The 17,405-nt window shown below is 44.3% G+C and overlaps 1 long non-coding RNA gene across 2 annotated transcripts in view; it reads right to left on the reverse strand.

Annotated features, from left to right (window-relative positions):
* The window catches only part of LOC104875488, a 20,290-nt gene extending 3,100 nt beyond the window's left edge, over positions 1–17,190 (reverse strand). Inside the window, exons 1-5 of one of the 2 annotated variants that reach the window (XR_784075.1) lie at positions 16,430–17,190; positions 16,108–16,187; positions 13,513–13,573; positions 10,860–11,408; positions 1,789–1,914 (exon numbers count right to left, since the gene is read on the reverse strand). This is a non-coding gene — a long non-coding RNA (uncharacterized LOC104875488). Of the gene's footprint in view, positions 1–1,788; positions 1,915–10,859; positions 11,409–13,512; positions 13,574–16,107; positions 16,188–16,429 lie in introns of those variants that run through there. The other variant, XR_004514671.1, reaches the window with a different exon arrangement.
* Positions 17,191–17,405: the final 215 nt, after the last annotated feature.

The raw sequence follows: 17,405 nt of genomic DNA on the forward strand, positions 1-17,405 counted from the left end.
ACTGGTGATTTGCTCCCGGGCCTCATGCACACAGGGCGAGTTCTGTACCAACAAGCCACATGCCAGCTATGTCTCTTTATAAGGCCACTAATTCCATTCATGAAGACGCTGCCCTTGTGTCCTAAATGCCTTGCACAGGACCCACTTCCTGATGCCATCACCTTGGAAGTTAGGATTTCAGTGTATGAATTCAGGGGTGTATACACATTTAGTCCATAGCAGCAGCAAAGGGATATGTCATGTTTGCAACTCAGATAGATAAATGACAGATAGACAGATAGAGCCAAATAGACAAACAGACAGGATAGCAAAATGTAGTATCTGAGGAATTTGGTTGAAGGATGTATGGAACACATTGTACAATTCTTTCAGCTTCTCTTTAAGTCTGAAATTATGTCAGGGTGAAAAGTTAAAAGAAAAACCTTGGGCTGGAGGTACATGGTCGCACCCAAAGCAAGTGCCCTGAGAGAGGACATACTCCAAGCCTCCATGGCCTTGAGGGGAACAAGCCACTCTGCCTCAGAAGCCCACATTGGTCAACCGTGGACTCATTCTTATATCCTGGTGCAATTTCAACCCATCTGCATCATTCTAGCTACAGTCAGGTCAAGCCAGTAAGGTGTAAAATGATAGTTTCTCTTATCTTCTGGCAGGACATACTTCTATCTCTCCATGTGGCAGACCACAGCTGTAATTCTGCCTTGATTTGTGTCCCTGCCTGCCACTCTCACTGTACCAGAAGCTTCAGGAAGGCAAGAATTATATCTGCTTTGCTGAACATTGTACCCTTAGTGAGGGACCCAGTGCAAAATGAAAACACGTGATTCCTGGTTCAAAAATGATTGAGAGTTTCAAGACAGCAACTGCAGAGCACTGAACCAAATGCAAAGGCCTCCTGAGCACTGGCTCAATGACACTGCAGCCCAGAGAAGTTGTTTGTGGCCAGCAGTACCTGGTGCAGAGAAGGGGCTCCATAAATGTGTGCTGCATGAATGAATGAATAAACAAAGCTCCTTGGACGCATTCCCAGGCTTTATATAAAGTGAGGTCTCTTGCAGCCATAATTTTTCTATAATTGATGTGCACCTTCATGAAGCAATGCTGAATGAACCTGAGCTGCAGAGGTGCCAATGCCAGGCAGCAGAGCCTCTGCCGAGCCTTCAACAATGGTACATACCCACCTCCCCACAGTCACACTTGGGACAGGCTAACCTGGGCTCCTGGCATCCTGAATCTCCTGAATGCAGTACGCAGCTCCTGCCAGCCAGCTTTCCCTGCCCCTCCTGTGCATGGCCTTTCAGGCTCAGTTCTAGTACTGAATGTTCTATGCAAGGAATGTGAGCCCCTCCAGAGCCCACAGTATTAACGATCGCCAGCTGTGCCAAGCTGGGCTCTGAGGTGAGCCACCAAACCCCTTTTCACTTGTGACCTACACTGCCATTGGTTCCATGGACTGCTCGTTCTGCAACACAAGGGGGACCGTGTTACTATGACAACAGCTCCTGGAGCTGCAGGGATGCAAAGCACCTACTTTAAAAAGTTCACTTACCCATATGGCCAATGGGCTTCATTTGCTGTTTCTAAATTTAAGGTCCAAGCAAGGTGAGTTGCAAAGGAGAAATGTCGAAATGTTTTTCAAGGGCTAATTCAGACTGTGGCACTAAAGCTACTCACCAAAGATACTAGAGAATGAAATAGGGCACCAGAGGTTTTTGTTCTTAAAGACAAATATTATTTCCAATTAGTAGTGTGTGTGCTGGCTAACGTGAACTTGCCTGTATGAGAAGGGAAACAGTCATCCGCTGCCAAAGGCTGATTCTCTTTATAAAAATCCCAGTGTTGATGGCTTGCTAAACATTCTCCTTGAAGTTGTCTGGGACTTCTAGCTTTCTCCATTCTATCATCCAGCAAATGCTGTGTGTGTGGCAGAAAGAGAATGAGATACTTACATCTAAATTCCTTTTTTTCTATCAGATAATCTATTTCTTCTCCAAGTGCCAGTTTCTCCACTGGAGATACTTCTTTATTCATTCATCAAAACAGTCACAAATTTCCCTTGAGCAAATATATATGCCTATAGGAATATTACCTCGCTTAGGAGTTTGTTTGGTCTGAAATCAAGGATAGGTTGAAATCAGTGTAAAACTCATGATCATTAATGATCTTTACTTTTTTCTCCGACCAATTTCCTACCCCGAGTTAGGAAGAGCTGCCTGTGATTCCCATAGCATGTTTCCAACCCTAGCCCAGTTATATTATTGACTCTGTGTCTGTGTCTCTCACTTAGCCTCTGAGTAGTTTCCTCAAAGGCAAAGATCAGCTTCAAACCCATGCACCCTCCCCAGGACCTGGCACCAAACAAGGCAGATTGTAAACCAGATTCTGAAGAACTCAAGGAGATTTAAAGCCACGGTTCATAAATGGTTTGTACTTCTTATCATGTTCTTCATTCATTCAATGAACCTAAATTATAATCATTGTCCAATGGCAGCTCCAAAATTGCCACATGGAGGTGCTTAAGAGGGTCACCTAGTGAGGCACGATGACACACATTTCTAATTCCAGCTATTCGAGAGGCTGAGATGGGAGGAGCATGAGTTCGAGGCCAGCCTGGGCAGCCTAGCCAGACCCTGTCTCAAAATAACTTTTTAGAAATTGGCTGGGATGTGTGGTAGAGCCCTTGCCTAGTATGTGTAAGGCCTTGCATTCAAGTCCTCATGCCACAAAAAACAGAAAACAAAACAACTTTTTTTTCTTTAAAGAGGATGGGGCTAAAGCACATGTGTTAGCAGCACTGTGTGATAGGGCTAAAGCACATGTGTTAGCAGCACTGTGTGATGGGGCTAAAGCACATGTGTTAGCAGCACTGTGTCGTTCAGTTGTATAGTTTATCTTGGCATGTCTAGTAGGGGAGACTGAGGCTGTATTTGTACAGTAAGCAGTCTAGGGGCTTTTTTGTTTTGCTCTGAGGGGAATATTTGCATATTGAGTGACTCGAGCTCAGTGTAGGACGTTCTGCAGCACTTATTCTGAACCCCTGTTAAAGTCCCCAGACTTCAGCATCTTCCAGCCCAGTGCGTTATCTCATTCTGTGCACCCCAAAAGCCCACCGTGGCTTTCCTTACTACTTCTCTCAAAAAGACGTCCCTTTCCTCTCTTAGCAGAAAGGGGGAGCTCTACAGAGAAAAGGGATAAAATCAACACAAAACGAGGCATCGGAAGAGCTCAGGGATGTGAACCTGGGCCCTATCACCCTTCCTTCACTTCAGAGTCTCTCCAGAGGGGCTTAGGGAAAGGTGGAGCATCGCTCCGGCGATCCCTCCTGGACGTGATTATGTTCTGGTTCCTGCCCACTGGAACGTGGATCACATCTTACCCACAGTTGCATTCAAAACTTGATTAGATCCTATCGCTTCTGTCACAAAAATAACGAAGTCATCCTGCTTTTCCCCTGTAGTCTCTCACTTGCTTAATGTAAAAATCCCACCTGTGCCTCGTAGGCTTAGACCTACATTTCTGCACTCCGCCCCCATCCCAGATCTTTCTCTTTTCCTTCTCCCAGCTGATATCTCTTCGGCCCTGGGCACGGCCTTTAGTTTTTATAGCTGTTATTTGCTGGTCTCTCTGTTAGGGCTATTTGCTTCCCCAGACACCAGAGGGGAAAGGAGAAGTACGTCTCCAATTCCCGGATACTGTCATTGACCGAACAGTTTTTCAGGGAATTCACTTATATGTATTGCTCCCAGTGTTTGTTCTTCCACTACAAGTGCCTTCCCTGGCGATGAAGCAGGGCCCACTGTGACCTAGGTGGGTCGGCCTCCTGGATGGTCCCCCGCACCCCCTGCACCATGTGGCTTGACACTTCTTCCCTTACAAGACCCAGCTCGTACATCCCCATGCGAAGTCCTCTCTGTGCCACACCTCAAGGCCAAAGAGAAACAAAAGGAAAAAACTGTGCTTAGAACCTAAACCAGAACCACTGCTGAGGATCATACAAAAACACAGCAATGGAGAGCTCACTCTGGCCAGTGACCAGTGAGACATGGGTTAACCTGATTCTCCCCACATTTCAATTACTTGCACATTATTTTATTATTTTTTTTTTGCCACATCTGAGCACCACTTGCACTTTTATGTACTTATACTTTTTCTCAATATCTACTTTTCCCTCACCTTTTAAACTTATATTTAAAGAAAACATCTCTATTGGGATCTCTTGCCACAACCAGAAGGAAACTAGATAATTTTTAAAGCAAATAAGGTGAAAACAAAAAAGCCAAGAGAGCCAGGTCAGAATTTTGGCCACAGACACATAAGGTTAAAAAAATAATTTTTTAACCCAATCCAGCAGCAAAAGCACTCCTCTTTTCTACCCTTCTACCTCTACTGTTTGTCTTTCCTCTCTTCCCAGAGTGCTCCTAACAGGCCCCCTAAAGTAGAGTGGGGGCAAAAAAAGAATAAAATCACTCATGGGGACTCTATGGACACCAGACCCCATGAAAACCAGGCTTTATATGATACAATGTCTTAGGGGTGGCTAATGCCTTAGTTCGATGTAATAATGTACACTACAAGAGCCAACAAGGGAGAAAAAACAAAATCCTAGCTGTAGGGCACTGGTTGCACAAGCCATGGGATACCCATGCAACAGAATTCATAACTAAAAATTATGTTTTAGAAAACGTGATGGACAAGGAGACAGAGTAACACCACAGACAAAGTTCAAACAAGCTGATACAGCTACATACACAAAATCTTTTTTGGTGTTGTTGTTGTTGTCTGTTTCTGGTACTGGGGATTGAACTCAGGTCCTCGCACTTGTGAGGCAGGCAGCCGAACCACTGAACTAAATCCCGGCCCCTAGACAAAAATTTTAAGATCCACTATTTCTCAGCTTCATCATTTTCTACAGAGCACTGCATCAGTTCATTGAGTTATAGAAAATAAGAATTCTATGCTCAAGTACACTGGAAAAATTGAAGATTAATCAGAGGGAAATGAGCTTCTTGGCTACTAAATTTTTCAAACCTTTTATGATGCGAATATAGATCATGAATCTCCAAAAAGAGGTGCTGGGCAGCCCATTTTCTAAACTTACTTAAACCATGAGCCTGGTATCCTGGGGACCACACTTTGGAAAAGACAGGTAGATGATGGAATGCATGTACTGAATGGATTCAATACAAAAGTCTAGAAAGTAGGCACAAAACTATAACCATGATTCTAGTTGGCTATCAGAACTATGGCTGATAGTTATGACTATAGTATGATTACCTTGCTGATTTTTCTACATTAAATATTTGATTGTATAATTTAAAACAACATTGCTTTTTGTTGCTTCACTTTAAAGATAACTGGAGAAAGGTTGGAGAGGGCAAGAATAGTCTTGAAGTCGGCTACGTGATTGCCTGTACACATTGTCAGCACTAGCTCTGGCCCTTCTAGACGGTGAAGCCAGTTACCTGGTGGATTTTCCAGTGGTTTCCAGGAGATATCATGAAAATTGCAACCAAAGCCTACGCACAACCCTCATTAGCATAACCAAAGTCAGTTGGCCGCTTCACCCTCCATTTTTTAATGAGGTGGTATTCACCTAACATAAAATTAATTGTTTTAAAGTACACAATTCTATAGCATTTAGTTCATTTACATGATGTGCACCCCACTCCAGTATCCTGTTCCTGCTGATGGGTATCTGATGTGTGTGTACAGCATTGTGCTGGAATTTCTGCCCCTCTCCACGTGATCCTTTCCCAAGAGGTGAGGCGAACTGACAAGGAAAAAGTGTATATTCAAGTTTTAAGGCAGAAAGTCAGGCCCGTAACAAGAGAATGAGGAATCCGTCAAGCAAGGGGGAAACACAATGTTTGTGACTGAGCATCAAGAGAAACTCTTGAACTCCCTGGCAGGCAAGCTAAGATTAGAAACATAAGAAGTGGCTAAGATCAGAGCGGTAGGTGTTTGGTGTGGCTGAAATGAGAAACAAATGTTTTTCCATGACTTAATTCTAAAAGAAATTTCTTACATGGACTTTATACAAAGAACATTGGCAAACGTATCAGTGCCCTGGGCGGTGATTTTATAGCAAATGCATGAGGAAGGATTTTTATATGGTTATTTTTCTATAAACATTTACTGGATGAATTGATAAATAAATGAATAAACAAGTAACTGATAAATCTCTACACACTCAGCTGCATTCTCCCTGCATAAACTCCTCATAACAAGTCAGTGTGACAGAACTGAAAGTCTAATGCAGATGACAACCACTCCTAAACTAATAAAGAAATTCCTCAGAAAGCCTAAATTGTGTGGTGATATTAAATATTTTAATCAAATGAAAATATTAGGAACATTTGTATTATCTCCCCGCAGCTCTAACAATGTAGGAAAACCATACATCTTGGAGTGCTGCCTAATTGCCTTATAAATTCATAGAGCTTTTATAATGAAACAGTCTGCACTGTTCGCTCCAGATACGCATACGCTGTTTTAAAGCTCAACCTAAAAAAAAAAAGAAAATATTTTCAAGTATTCCTGGAATATATCTATTCCCCATACCACTGAGGTATGAGAATGAGAACAGCAGCTGGGCGCAGCTCTGCCCTTTGGCCTCTCTGATTCTGTTGGCTAAGGCAACTCCTTCCATTCAAAACCCCACCTCCTCATTCGTTACCTCAGACTTCAAGAGAGGAAATTCTTTCATCCCACAGCAGTTTCATGACTTTTCTAGACTCCAACCTCTAGAGTTCACCTCAAGAACAAACAGAGGGAGTGGCAGGAAATACCCTAGGAGACATACAGAGTTTTGGACAGGGTGTCCCAGTAGTAGACAGTGCCTCCTCCTGAATACCGATATCCTGGACTATGTTTTTCTTTTTTTGCAGTGCTAGGAATGGAACCCAAGCCCATAAACATGCCAAGCATGCTTTCTACCCCTGCTCTACACCCCTAGCCCTGGACTACATTTATTTTTATTTTTTTGTACTTTATGTGTTGCTTTTTATTTTTATTTATTTATTTTTATTAAGTTTATTGGTGCATTTTAGGTATACAACTACAGTCATCATTGTGATCTTGTACCTTTACATGATGTATCTTGGTTCATATTTTTTCCCCATTCCCCTGCCCTCCCTTCACCCCCTCCACCCTTCCCTACTTACAAAGACATTGTTTCCATGTTTTCCCTTTTCTCATATTTTTTCTTTTCCCTTTTTTCTTTTCCCCTACCTCTCCCACTTCCCCTACTCCTTTAGAACTTTTCTTCCTATTACACATTATCAATTATACATTTTGAATCTTATTTACATTTTTAGTTTTTCACACCAGAGAAACAATTTGGTATTTACACATATGTGACTTAATAATTTCACTTAAGAAGAGTATGTGCATCCACTTAGCTCTAAATGTCTCTAGTTTCTCATTCTGTATGGCTGAGTAGGATTCCATTTTATTAAAAAAAAAGACCCACATCTTCTTTATCAAGTCTCCAGTTGATGGGCAATTGGGCTGTTTCCAAGTTTTAGCTATTACCTGGACTACATGAAGGCTTTTTCTTTCTCGGTATCCTCTGATTTTTTTATGTCTGTGTTACTGAGACATGAAAGGTAGGTTTGTCTTAGTAAGAAAGCAGCCAGGTTTGGCAGAACAGCTCTAAAGCAAGAGGAGCCATGGACAGAAGGCGATTTAGCTATTCTGGACTACATGAAGGCTTTTTCTTTCTCGGTATCCTCTGATTTTTTTATGTCTGTGTTACTGATTCATGAAAGGTAGGTTTGTCTTAGTAAGAAAGCAGCCAGGTTTGGCAGAACAGCTCTAAAGCAAGAGGAGCCATGGACAGAAGGCGGCTCATTCGTCCCCTCATGGCCGCGATGCTGTGAGTGACCCCTCTGTCCCATAAGCCAGGGACAAACATCCCCACCTCAAAGAGCTGCTGGGGATAATGATGCAGAGATTAAGCATATGCTTATTACATTACTAATACATATCACAAAAACTATTAATATTATTAATTGATGTTTTTAATTTCACATGATAGCAATAACAATAATTTTAAAAGTTATGTGAATCCCATTTTCCTAACAAATCAAGCTACTTTTGCTAACCTACAACCTCTTCTAGTCCTAATCCACATGATTTTCACATAGTTAAGATTATATCACCAGGGATGTAGCTCAGTGGCACTGCGTCTGCCTGGCAATCTCAAGGTCCTGAGTGCGATCCCCAGTACCAAAAATAAAAATATTATACCATAAATTCAATCTTGCATTCTGACTTTTTTCTGCTAAGATTATACACCAAATATTGTCTGCTACCTAAAAATCATTGAATAATGATTTTAAAAGCTATATGTACTCAGGGACAATAAGATACAGTGACCCTTGCTATAGCATTAGCAGTGTCCTCTGTATTTCCTAAATTAAAATCCTTCAGATCACTGACGTTGGCCCTCCAAGGAACCAAACCCGGTGGAGTAAACCATTATCACACAGAAGCAAGCAAATCCGTGCGCATAGAGGACAATGGAGCACTATTTACAAGCTTTGACACTGCTGGGTTTCCAGTTGCTAAAATGTGCAAGTGCACCTCGGGATAGGATCCCTCAAGGGCGCTGCCTTTCCGAGTGCAAAATCTCCAGCACAGGCCAGGAATACCTGAAGCAAGGCCTGCCCCGGCATACAGGGTCTTCCCTGCCCCTCGTGCAGGAGCGTGGGCAGGAGGTAGGAAAAGGGCAGGGAAACAGGCAGAATGGCCTGTCCCAGACAGAGCTGGCGGGAAAGAGCACAGACTGGTTCAGGAACGAAGGACAGCGCCCGTTCAGACGGGAACATCGGGTGTGGATTGGGAGGCAGCGGGGCACACATGATGTCAGAGTGAGCTTGAGACCATACTTTCCGCGGCTAATAGTGCTTTATTCCGTGACTCGGGCAGGTCCCCGGGACTTGAGAAGCTCCCAGAAGGCAAGAGGCAACCCCGGAATGGAGCTCCTGGCCAGTAGGCTCTCAAGCCCAAGGGCCAGCTCTGGGCCAGATGCCCATACAAAATCATGAGCTCTAGGACTGGAGGCCAAGCGAAGGTCCACCGGTGAGGGAGGAGGCATTGCCCAAAGAGATGACAAGACAAGCGGGGAAACTGCAAACAGTGACAATATGGACAAAGACACGGATGTGAGAATGATGAACGCACTACTTATGGGGGAAGAGAAATTTTGCAAGGAAGAAAGATGAAGGGGAATAAAAAGGATGATAATGGATAGGCCAGAACGGAAACCTTTATTTCTTTCATACGCCACACCTTGCATTGTGGAGAAAGCCACGACAAAGCTGGAGAAGATCTTACATCCCACCTTGCTCCCTGAGACTCTTGTGCCCAGCAACCTGTACAGGAGCCGGGTTTCCCATACTGTATAGTTACAGTTGTATTATTTTGGTCAAGGTTGCTCTTGATAAAGCCACTCATTCATCTAAGAAACATTTATTGTGCGCCTCTCCAGGAAGAAAACTGGCTACAAAGTTGGCACAGTGCTTACAAAACCCCATAGCTGAAGGGAACTTCTTTCTACCCAGCACGTAACTACCCTGAGGAAAGAGCCTTCCTACCTGGTGCATCAAAACTCTTTATTCTTTCTTAGGAAAATCTCATTCTAACACAGCATAAGCAGCTTCCTGCTGGAGAAGGTTAGGTTTTACTCATTTGTTGCTGATAAAATAAATATCCATAGGAACCAGATGATCCAAGCTGGTGTCTTTGTTTTTACAGTCAAATCTGCAGCCCAAAGCACTTCCAAGAAACCATTCTCTCCCCGCTCCAGATCCCTGACCTATGAGCCACTAACAGTGGTTCCAACAAGAGGTCCGAAGCCAAGTTCCCATCTCAAAGGTGCTTATTCTGGGGGATCATAAAGATGATTTGTTTTCTGAAAGGTGGAGTGGGGGTCCAAATAGCACAGTTCTGGCCTCAGGTGAAGGCCCTCTGGCTGCATTATAACATGAAAGAGAAGCAGGAAAGAAAATGGCCACATGCACAAGGGGTCAAGGCATAGAGTGGCCTTGCTTTACAACAATCTGGTCTCTCAACAAGTTTGGTCGTAGGGGACCCAACCCTCTCCTGCAAGATGACATTAATCCATTCACCTCTTAAAGGATGTACCACCTCAACTCCACCCTCCTGGGGACCACACTTGTAGAGCATGAAATTTTGAGGGTTAAACCATATCCAAACCATTGCACCACTGCTCTTGACTGGTTCTGCTCCATCTTCCCAATGCCGATACCCGCCTTGTAATCACCTGCTCCCTTTGTCAAAACAACTGTTTCGGCCACAATTTGGCTTAAAACTCTTCAGATGGCAACAACTGGGCCTCTCCCTCAGGTGAGAATGCAAATAGCCCAGACAGAACTCAGCACATGAGCAATTATCATGGAAATAGGCCTTTAGAAACACTACAGCAAAAGGATTTGTCTAGCACAGGTTTACAAAGACCTACATCTCTACTCAAGAAAGAGAGCCTTTTATGCAATTAAAATGAATCCTCCATCTGTCTAAAAGCCACTTACATAAAGAGCCCCTTCTCCCCTGCCTCCACTGTTCTTCATTTCTGCTGCAGGTCACGCTTTCGGGCCCGTGGAGCCCAGGCCGACAGCTAACGTAAGCAGCACTGTGTTCCGCCTGGAGCTAACTGAGGAGAGAAGCCCCTTGGCAGAGAGTTTGCTTCAAACATACAGAGGAGCAATCCTTCGTGGGTAGCATTTTCCCCCACACCCATTAGCATATAGTTCCATCTGCAACCCGCTGTGAGCAGTTTGGGAGTATGATAAAGTCTGAAAATATTACATACGTATGTCTGTACACACACTCACCCAGAGCACGCCTCTGAGCAGGCTGGATGAAGGGGTGGCTTTCCTGGAAAGGGCTCAAATCTCATCTCTCCACACCTACGCACAGACGCACACTCATTTGCCCCTTTGAAAGATGAAGGCGCTAAGCTCTCTGCTTCCCAAGGTGGACTTTTCAGACTCTGGGAGTGGCCTGCTTGCTGTCCACCTCTCAGAGGCTCAGGAAGTGTAAAGCAGATCAACTGGCAGGGGTGGGAGGGCATGAATGTCTCACGGGTGGCAGCAGAGGCCTGACCCTGACACCTGCCTTCCGGGCTGACCGCAGGCTGGTCCTGTTGTCCTGTTCTTCTGCTCTTTCGTCTGTGAGAAACCACAGTCCAAGGGCACAAGGGGCACCGTAAAGCTCCCAGCACCCCGGGCTTGGGTGTTGCGCAGGTGTCAGCTCAGTCCGCTCTGCTGCTCACTGGCTACCAGACCTCCTGCGAGCTCTCTTCATGCCTCTAGATTTCTTTTTCCTTATGTGCAGAACAGGGACAACAGTGCCCGTCAGTTGTGTTGCTGAGATTAAGTGAGCTAATACAGACAAAAAGGAAATACGCCAGTAAGTGGCAGCTCTCACGTTGTTTGGCATGCTTTATTTCCTCCTTAATTACCTAGTAGAATAGGAGTGCTTTGAAGGCAAAGATAACAGCTTCTAACTACTATACTGCAACGGATAAACACAATGCCTGCTACACACTAGACACTCAAATATTTGTTGCATTAATAATTAACTGTAAATTGGAGAATTGGAGCCCACAGCACCTCTGATGGTTAGATTTTATGGGTCAACTTGGCCAGGCCATGGTGCCCAGATACTGGGTCAAACATTCATTATTCTAGATGTTTCTGTGAAAGTATTTTTGGGGGTGAGATTAACATTTTTGTGTGTGCGTGTGGTACTGGGTATTGAACCCAGAATCTTGCATAGGCTAAATGCACAGTCTACTGCTGAGCCACACTCTGAGTCCCCAAGATTAACATTTAAATGGGAGGATTTCAAGGAAAGCAGATTACCATTCACGAGGTATGGGCCTCAGCGCATCAGCTGAAGGCCTTGATTGAAAAAGACTGACCTCCCCTGAGCAAAACAGAGACTTCTGCCAGCACCCTGCCTTTGGTCTTGAACTACAACTCTGCCTGAGTCTCCTGCTGGCCCGCCCTGCAGATTTGGGACCCACTGAGTCTCCATAATCACATAGGACAATTCCTTAAAATAAATCTACCTCGATATATATCTTGTTGCTTCTGTTTCTCTAGAGAACCCTAGCTAAGACAGCACCGTGTCTGTTAATGGAGAAACCAACCAACAAGGTACGCATTTACTCTCCTTCACCTGCATATGTGGTTAATACTACGTGCACGGCACTTTCCTAAGTTCAGTTAGCCACGAATCATACTCATAGCCTCTTCCTTGATTTTCACACGTGTGGTAGAAATCATGTGTCTTCTATTTCAAGAGAAGGGGAAAATGGAGCTCTGAGAGGTCAGTTAACTTTCCCCAGATCACATGGTGTGGTAGATCGTAAAAATGATCCCAATTCGTCACCTCTCTCTGTTGCCAAGCTCTTTGCCATGTCACAGGTCCATCCACTCCAGCTCTGGGTTTGGCTATGTGACTTGATTTGGCCAACGAGATATTAGTAAACGAGTTGCAAGCAGGATCTTTACAGTTGCTGATGTGGCCTGACCTATGTTTACCCTCACTTCTGTCATTGCTGGAGAGTGTGCCTGGGAGAGCCTGCTAGACAGAGTGCAGACTCTCAACTCCCTACTCAGCTAACCCCCAGATAGGTACCGATCCACTAGGCCTGAGCCTCAGAACTAAAGAACCTCCTCACTGAGCCTGCCTCACTCCACAATCTGCGCTCCTGCCATTGCATCAGGGAGTGTTGGGTGTCACTTGAAGACAGTTCTCCCTGTTGGGACAAAACTTCTAAGAAGTTGAGAACAAGTTCCTTTGCAGTTCTTCCGCATAAAAGCAGCGTGTTTATTGCTTACCAGGTACCTAACAAACAGGTAAGCTAAGCACAGGCATGAGACATATCCCAGAGAAGCAGAGGGAACAACACCAAAATGCGGAAAAAAATTTTTTTAACTTGGTATTTCAAAACATAAGCCTGGAAGTAGTCATCACAACTTTTTTAGAATTCCTTATGCTATTTTATGGCTTAGGCTTTTTAAAATGAGAATTACAACTTGGAAGGTAGGTGTATCTCCATAATCTGTTCCTGGCTGGGGGCCTCTAAAGGGCCAAGGCACCCCACAGCCCACAGAGCTGCCTCGGGAGGCCAGGGGTCTGCTTAGCCAAGTACCCACACAAGGCACGCAGGAAGTGGCCCAGGGGCAGCGTGGAGGCGGAGGGGCCATCCAAGAGGAGCTGGGCTTCTGCAATCTGTTTCCCACTGCTCCTGCCTATGAATCATCTACATCCACACTCCCTCACAACCTGCGTATTACATAAATAATGTACAAAGTGAGCAAAATCAAGCTACCACCACCACAGCTGAGTTTGACCTTGAATTATCATAGGAGAGTCAGGAGCCGGAGCTGCTTCACAGAGTCGTGGGATCTCTCCAGAACGGTAAGTTTGGCTTGGTTTCTTTACATCACTAATCACTTTTAGAAAGTCAGTCACCTTCAAGCCTCATGCCCCGAGGAAGCTGTCTTCAATGTCAGTTTCTCACCCAGTAAAATCTCTGAAAAAGAAAATAAAAGTAGGCTCACATGCCAAGAAGAAAAAGGAACACAAAGCCATCCCAGAAGACTTGGAATGCTGATGGAAGCCAACTTAGGGCGAGAGTGGGTGTAAGAGAGGGACGATTGCTAATTAAATGAGCAGGATCGTAAGTGTTGGAGCCTTTTGTAAAATCTGGGGATGAGAATCTTTATGTTTTCTCTTTGAACATTCAAAGGCCACACAAAAATATTACTGCCAGTTGGGCTGAACAGTGGCTTGTAGATTCTAACTTGCTTCCTGGAGATCAGCAGGAGAAACTACCAATGCTCAGGTTAGTTAGCAGTCAGAACAGGAAGAAGAAGGGAGTGAGAGAAGGTGGGGGGGGGAAATCTTTACTGAATACTTCCTGAGCACTTGTGCCAAGTATGCTCTCTTTCCATCTTCCCAGTCACCCTAGAAAGTCATCGATATTATTCCCATTGTACAGATGAGAAAACTCAGAGTGCTTAGGTAACTGGGCCAAGATCACTGAGCCCAGGGTAAATCGTGGGCCTGTCCTCACTCTTAACAACCATATTAGTTACCTTAATGAGTAAATGTTTCCCATTTGGGTAAAAGTATGTAGAGTTGCAAAGTACTTCACTCTGCATCAACACAAGAAATGGTTTGGTCTCAAAGCATAAAAGTTGTTTTTTGGGCCGGGGATTTAGCTCAGCGGTTCAGTGGCCTGCCTCGCAAGCACAAGGACCCAAGTTCAATCCCCAGTACCAAAAAAAAAAAAAAAAAAGTTGTTTTTTATTAGTGCATAATAGTTGCACAGACCCCTAGGTTTCACTCTGGCGTATCTGTACACACATACAACATACTTTGATCATTCTCTCCTCCATTATCCCTTCCACTCTTCCTTCCTCTACCTCCTTCCTCTTCTCTAATAGTCCCTCTTCTACTTTCAACATTTGGTGGGGGGGTACTGGGAATCGAACTCAGGACCTTGCGCTTGCGAGGCAGGCAGTGGCACCACTGAGCTAAATCCCTGGCCAACATTTTTTTTTAAATCAACTTTATTTAACAGAGTCAGCTTAAGCCTGCCTTAAGTGAATGCCAAGTGAATTTCCTTTGGTAGAGGAGGCATCCTGCTTCATCTTGGAAATTCTATTAACTTACATGGTCCTGCCTTCCTTCATCATTTGTTTCCTTTCAGAAAATATTTATTGAGCACCTACTAAGTGCCGGGCACCATGAGGACTCCTAGAACTTAGCACATAGAGTCCCTGTCCTAAAGGTTCACGATCTATACCTGGAGTTGTTCACGACAAATTATCCGAGACTTACAACCTATTTGTTGGGACTTGGGTGTCACAAACAAATTCACAGTGCAAGAAATATTAAGTAGAGTCTCTAGATCTGAAATCTTAATAACTGAAAACAGTTGACTCTAAATGACCAAATGATTATCAAACCTCCAACTAAGTCACCCACGTGCAAAATAAAATTTAATTAAAAAATAGTGTTGTTTTCACAATTCACTGCTTCTTCATTTAATTCTACCAGTATAGCACACTTCTAAAATAAAAGGAAGAGTCAAAACATTTCGGCTTTCTAAAACTGGACCAAAGCCAATGCACTGGGCTTCTGCTGTAGAACAACCAAGACCCTTTCTGTAAGCCTATAAATACATTTCAGCAGATGCTCGGACTCAAAGGGTCCAAGTGAAAGCCATCTCACTGGTCCTCAGAACCGTGTGCACGGCCTACTTTCCTGACTCCGCTCTAGTTTTAGAAGGATACATGTTAGGAAGCTATCGATGCAGAAATTATCTCTAAATGATAAGCTACCCCAGAAAACCCTACAACAGGTGACCCCGTAGAGGAGTGAGTAACTGCTGTGTCCTAGATCTACAAGGTCTCTTCTACTCTGAGCTCCCAATGGACATGAGAAATGTAGCCACTGGGCAGGCCTCTTCCCACACAGGGGGCCAAGCTCCCTGCTGAGCTGCTCCTGCTCTATCACCGACCACTCCGAAGGCCAAATCACGATCTGGGGAACGCCAGCCTGGCTCCGCTGCAGCCTTGAAATGGACATGGAGCCATCCACTTCTAGCTCGAGTTTTGCAACCTTACTGGCATGAGCACCTCTCTACAAGGTGGCCCAAAATTTGCAAAACAAAGTAATTTTTTTCACTTCATCTGAAAAAGGAGAAGAGCCAGCAAGTCCGTTAAGAGGCAGAGAAACACAGAGACCCCGTAAGGAGAGTATGAAACCACAATGTTAGTCAGAATAAACTAGAATAATTAGAATAAATTGGAACAAACGTGCCACTTCTTAAAAGCCAGCGCTTTTTCCATTTGCTCGCTACCGAAGCTGCAGTACCTGAACATTTCAGTGCTGAATCTGTGTCCAGAGAATGCATGAATGCACCGGTGAGGAGCACTTACTGTGTCTTCTGGGCTAAGCATTCCATCCTCAGCATCTCGTTTACAACCTTGACCTAGCAATCGGGGCCCTGATCAACCCTTCATCTGCCGTGAGGAAACTGAGATTCAGAACACTCACATTGTCTCTTCAGGGTCATGGAGATTCAGGGCAGCTCCAGGTTCGTGGGACCCGAAATTTATACAATTTGAGGATGCCTACTTTAAGAAAAAATATAAACGTCACAAATTCAAGTGCTTAAAAGTGAACACTCCTCTAGAAAGAAGACAGAAATTCCAACCAAGATCCAGAAAAAGAACAGTAATTTTTATCATTTGCTGGACATCTATTGTTATCTTTTCTTACATGTGTTGGCTACAGATTTGTTTTCTATAAAGAGAGCAGAAAAACAATGTGTTAGCTTTCCACTGCTGTAACAAAAGACCTGAGAAAGTCAACTTACAGGAGAAAAGATTCCTTTGGCTCCTATTTTCAGAGGTCCTTGGTCTGCTGGCTCTGTGGTTTGTGATGGGAACAGGAGGCACAACGAAGCTGCCCACCTCATAGCAGCCGAGAAAGGGTGTGGGGAGAGAAAGCAGCAGAAGAAAAATGAGGAGGAGGAGAGGGTTGGGCACACATTATACCGTTCAAAGTCACTCCCACTTCCCCCAGGGGGCCTCACCTCCTGACAACACATTCAGCTACGACTTCTTCAGGGGACCTGGGACCCAGCCTTTGGGAGACTTTCCAGATCCAAGCAACCACGTGTCATTTCTTTCCTGTCATGCGGTTGATCAAAGTTTATTTTTATTATCTTCAGCTGTGCGACCCATTATAGATGATAGTAGGCGAATCTCTAGGGTGGCTTTCAAACCTGGGGAAAGCTTTACCATGTTGCTGTCATATCTGAGCTACACCTGGGCATGTCAATTTTCCAGTCCATGTCAACCTGGAACCAACATCACCAACTTGGCAACAGCCCTTAATTAACCTGTTTGCTGTCAGCAGATATCTCTGCGATAGTGACTTAGTGAGTTTGTGTTATCTTTCTTCCGTGTCAGACTGGTAAGAAATTCAAATCTTTTCCCAATGTGAGCATGTGATGCATTCCTCCTCATTAAAGGATCATCAGAATTTCAAGGGCTTCTTCACTATTCCTAGTCAATATTTCCTCTTGCTGTAAATGAACGAGCAACATTTTCTTTCAGTAATGAGTGAGTTTAACAGGACCTCCCCAATGCTATAGATTAAACCTAGGGCCTTCACCCCTTTTTGTTTCTCATTTGAGATAGGATCTCTCTAAGTTGCCTGGGCCAGCCCTGAACTCACAGTTCTCCTGCCTTCGGCTGCTGAGTAGTTGAAATTACAAACATGAGCTACCACACCCAGCTCAAATATTTTATTATAACTTCCTTCTCAGTATCTACCAATTTTATTGC

The sequence above is a fragment of the Fukomys damarensis genome, unplaced genomic scaffold (assembly GCF_012274545.1).
Source record: "Fukomys damarensis isolate Sample0158 unplaced genomic scaffold, DMR_v1.0_HiC HiC_scaffold_28, whole genome shotgun sequence".
NCBI lineage: Eukaryota > Metazoa > Chordata > Mammalia > Rodentia > Bathyergidae > Fukomys > Fukomys damarensis.